This window comes from Pinus tabuliformis, chromosome 6, assembly GCF_031772625.1.
Source record: "Pinus tabuliformis cultivar Carrire ecotype Pingquan chromosome 6, CPIR1, whole genome shotgun sequence".
Classification (NCBI taxonomy): domain Eukaryota; kingdom Viridiplantae; phylum Streptophyta; class Pinopsida; order Pinales; family Pinaceae; genus Pinus; species Pinus tabuliformis.
Genome location: NC_142292.1, coordinates 1,133,274,446 through 1,133,279,640, shown reverse-complemented (window position 1 = coordinate 1,133,279,640; position 5,195 = coordinate 1,133,274,446).

The following is a 5,195-nucleotide window of genomic DNA, read 5'->3' as shown; positions in this document are numbered from 1 at the left end:
CTTCTAGATACCCTTCACATGCTAGCTGGAGGAGATATTTACCAACTACCTTATGAGTATATAAAGACTATGTATAGAAACCACTCTAGGTAGCCCGGAAAAGAGGTAGGGGAAACCCACTTTCAGCTAGTACTACTTTCTCCAAGCATGAGTTTGCTAATCAGCTGGAGGACCTCAAAAGCGAAGTGAGATAAACCATTGCCATGCAACTTGATACATTTCGAATCCAGCAAAAGAAAGAGGAAGCTGAGAGGGCTTTGGCCATCTTTTGTCCCAGGTGTACGAGGAAGCACCCTAAGAACGAGTGTCTATTGCACTTAGTAGAGGTATGTTTCGTTTGTGAGGAGGACCACCCCACAAACCAATGCCCAACCTTACTAGGATTTAAAGCCCTATACCAAGGGACTGAGGCACCCACTGAACCTCTCTACTTCCTCAACCAAAGGAGGCCGCATGGACCTAGACCTTACTAGCAGGGGATGCAAGGGGCATCCTAAGATTATTATAGCCCCAACCAATCTGCTCCTATCCCTTCTTGGGGTCCCCCTACTCATCCTTCTTGGTCTGCACCTCCTCCGTGGTCTTACCCACCTCAATACCATACTCAACCCACTACTCATTCGTTTCACTCTCATGTCCAGCCATAGCCTCAGTGGAATGCACCTCAACCAGGGTGGAGGCCCCAGTACAACACTCCTCCCGCTATTTTGCCTCCACCACCGGCTCAACCACAACCATTACCTCCTTCTCCTCCAAGACAACCCCAAATGCCTGCTCAACCGAACCCGAACCCCAACAACCGATAGGCCCAGCAGGTATATACTGGGGAAACAACATGCCCTACCTATGCTGTGGAGATCCAGGAGATCAACCCGCAATCCGGGAAGACTCTTCTAGATTGCCAACCTCCTCCCCCAGAGGACGAGGAAGACAAACAGGAAAGTGAACCCAAAGCCGTTCCACCCTTTCCTGAGAGACTAATAGTAACCACACAACCCAACCCAGAAGAGAATGAGCTTTTGGGAGAACTCAAATAGTTGTGTGTGAGAATACCACTTCTCCAGGCCATCAAAGATGTACTGATATACAACAAACTGGTTAAGGAAAAGTGTTTCAGGCAGGCGAAAAAGAGATGCCTCAACTATCAATGTCATAGGGCAACTGTCTGATCTTATGTTGGGGAAAGTGATCTGTCCAAAGTATTTGGATCCTGGGAGTCCTGTAGTTGATGTCCACATCAATGGCACTAATGTGATGACCAGGGACACCATGCTCAAACTCAACCTTCAGGGTTCCTTAAGGAAGACCTCGACAGTCCTGCAGTTGGCAGATCGCTCCACCGTGACTCCCGAAGGGATTGTGGAGGATGTCTTGGTCTCTGTTGACTCTTGGGAGTATCCTGCGGACTTCTTGGTCCTTCAACCAAAGGCAAAGCTTACTGGATACCCCCTTATTTTGGGAAGGCCTTGGTTAGCCACTGCGGATGCTTACATAAGCTACCGAGCAGGAAAGATGACCTTCAAAAATGGTCCTATGTCCAAGCAGCTAGTCCTATACCCTCCTGCCCAACCTCTGTTAGAGCATGAATTACCACTTTGGTTGGAAGAAGGAGACGAGGATGAGGTATACTCTGCACCCTTGTGCACCTTAAAAACCACCAGGGGAGGTCCTCAAACCGAGGATGATTTGATTGAGACCTTGATTCAGAATCCACCTCCCAGTGCATTGTCCTTAGAGGAATTGGTGGAGGATACTCAAGCCAGTACCTTAGTGGACCTCCGTGTGACTGATCCAACCTCTCCCAGAGTTAAGAATGTGGAGTTTGGCCCCGAGAGAACTTTAAAGATCAGCTCGTCCCTATCTCCTTCCCAGGAAAAGGAGCTGTGTAGCTTGCTGGCCAATCATCTAGATGCTTTTTCTTGGAGCTATAAGGAGATGAAAGGAGTCCATCCTTCGCTCTGTACCCATCACATCTACATTAAAGAAGATTGTAAACCGGTCAGGCAACCTCAGAGGAGAATGAATCCAACCCTTAAGGACATTGTTAAAGAAGAATTGCAAAAATTGTTGCATGCAGGATTCATCTACCCCATCTCGGACAGCGAATGGGTTTCCCCTCTGGTGTTGGTACCCAAGAAAAATGGGAAGTGGAGGATTTGTGTGGACTACAGAGAACTAAACAAAGCCACCAATAAAGACCACTTCCCTCTGCCTTTCATAGATCAAGTGTTGGATGGACTGGCAGGAAAGAAGTTTTTCTCTTTCCTAGATGGGTTCAGCTGGTATAATCAGATCCAAATCAGCCCGGAGGACCAGGATAAGACCTTCTTCACTTGTCCATGGGGTACCTTTGCCTATTGAGTCCTTCCCTTTGGGCTATGCAATGCCCCTGCCACTTTCTAGAGAGCTGTATTGAGCATCTTTGCCGAGTTGGTTCATCATTCAATGGAAATCTATATGGACGACTTTACTCCTTATGGGTCCAACTTCCAGGAAGCATTGTCCAATCTGGGAAAAGTTCTAACCAAGTGCATTGAGATGAACCTGTCCCTCAGTCCTAAAAAATGTGAATTCCCGATGACTGAAGGGACCGTGCTAGGACATACCATTTCTCGCCAAGGATTACAGGTGGATCCCAACAAAATTGCTCTCATAAAAAAGGTTCCACCTCCTCAGAAGGTAAGAGACGTTAAGAGTTTCTTAGGCTTAGCAGGATATTATAGAAGATTCATTAAAGACTTCAGTAAGCTAGCCTCGCCATTGTTTGGCCTCTTAGCAAAAGATGTTGAGTTTAAATGGATTGACGACTGTCAGAGGGCTCTGAATGAATTAAAGGATAAGTTGGTGTCCGCCCTGATCTTGAGAGGTCCAAACTGGGCCCTACCTTTCCACATCCACATTGATGCCTCGAACAAAGCCATAGGGGCAGCCTTAGGATAAGTTGAACAAAAACTTCCATATGCCATATACTTTGTCAGCGAAAAATTATCCAAGGCAGAAATGAATTATACTGTAATTGAGAAAGAGTTTGGCCATGGTCCATTCCCTGAACAAGTTCCGACACTACATCACTGGCTATCAAACATCTGTACATACTGATCATGCTACAATTAGATATTTAATGAATAAACCTGATGTGAATGCTCGTATTATTAGATGGTTACTTTTGTTGCAGCAGTTTGATTTGACTATCGTTGACAAACCAGGTAAAGAAAATGTTGTTACTGACTTCTTGTCTAGATTGGATTTACCTGCAGGTGAAGAAAGGACAGTGGATGACCAGATGCCAGATGAACATCTGTTCGCTATCTCAGTACTCTCTCCCTGGTTTTTTGACATAGCAAACTACCTGGTCTCAACACAGTTCCCTCCGCATCTATCCTCAAAGGAGAAGAGCAGAATCGTGAGGAAAAGTGCCTCATTCACTTGGATTGGGGCAACCTATTCAAACTTGGCCTGATTAGATATTAAGGCGTTGTGTAAGGGAGGAGGAAGTCTTTGAAATCCTCCTAACCTGTCATGATGGGCCTTGTGGAGGACATTTTCAGCCAAGAGGACTGCCTTCAAAATTCTACAGGCAGGCTACTATTGGCCCACGCTTCATCAAGATGTCAGAAGATATATCAGCCAATGTGACCGATGCCAAAGGATGGGGAAACCAACTCCAAGGGACGAAATGCCTCTACAACCTCAAGTGACTTTTGAGCCATTTGAGAAGTGGGGTATGGATTTTTTGGGTCCTATCAACCCTTCTTCAAGGCAAAGGTCTTACATCATTGTGTGCACAGACTATCTGGAAAAGTGGGCAGAAACCAAGGAAATCAAAGCAGCGACAGAAGAAAAGGTGGCTGAGTTTTTAAGAGAAAACATCTTCTACAAATTTGGCTACCCAAGAGAGTTAGTCACCGATCAAGGAAGCCATTTCACCTCCAACTTAATTGAAGACTTGCTCGGTCATCACAAGATCAAGCATAGGACTTCCACCCCATATCATCCTCAAGCAAATGGGCAGGTGGAAGTCACCAATAGAGCATTAGAAGGGATTTTGACTAAGGTGGTGAGCAGCAGTAGAAAGGATTGGGCAGATCGCCTGGTTGAGGCCACTTGGGCTTACAACACCACTTGGAAGACCACAACAGGTTTCACACCTTATGATCTGGTCTATGGGAAGAGAGATTTGTTGTCAATCGAGTTTGAGTACAACACATTGAGGATGGCAGCTCAGATGGACCTAGACCTCAGCCATGCTCAACAAGAAAGGTTATTGCAGCTGAATGGGTTAGATGAACACCGAATGCAGGCCCTCCTTCACTCAGAAGTGGTTCAACTTCAGAGGAAGATATGGCATGACTGACACCTCAATGACAAACAATTCTAGCCAGGAGATTGGGCGCTGCTGTATGATTCCAGACATAAGGATTTCAAGGGGAAGCTGAGGACAAGATGGCTAGGACCATATGCAGTGGAGAAGTGTAATGACAATGGTTCTATCCTTATCCGAACCATTGATGAAGAAGCCAACCCTATGCTCGTCAATGTGCATCGGCTAAAGATCTACAGGAAACCCCTTTCGGGGCAAGAGTTCATCAAAACTGTGGAAAAATCAGTGCTGGTCATAGAGAAGGGTTCTACCTCTATTTTGGGCATACCCTGAGCATCATTATATAAGAAAAAAAAATGCAAATAAAGAAGATCCTTGGGTGAAAACCTTTCTCAGGCGCCCAAGGCAGATGGTAGGGGTGAAAACCTCATTGAGGCGCCCCTGCTGTCTCTCTGAAAAAGGATTGGAATAAAAAGATCCTTGGGTGAAAACCTCTCTGAGGCACCCAAGGCAGATAGTAGGGGTGAAAACCTCATTGAAGTGCCCCTGCTGTCTCTTAAAAAAAAAAAAAAAAAAGGAAAAGAGAAAAAGGAGGAAACAGAAAAAAAAACAGGTTTAATCTCTGGAAATTGTTGCAGGTTGCAGGAACACAATGCAAAAAGGAGGCCTCTCAACTCAAGGACAAGGGTCTCTACCAAGCTACCAGGCAACCTCATAAACACTCCCTCCATGAACACTCATTTCTTCCAAGGTTTGGATGCAATCTGGTCATGGTTTAGCCTTCTACAGGAAGCTACAGGACTTTCTAGAGGAAGTTCTGTATTTCTACAAGAAACATCCTGTAGAGCCTTTGGGCGGGCCGGGACTGATTATG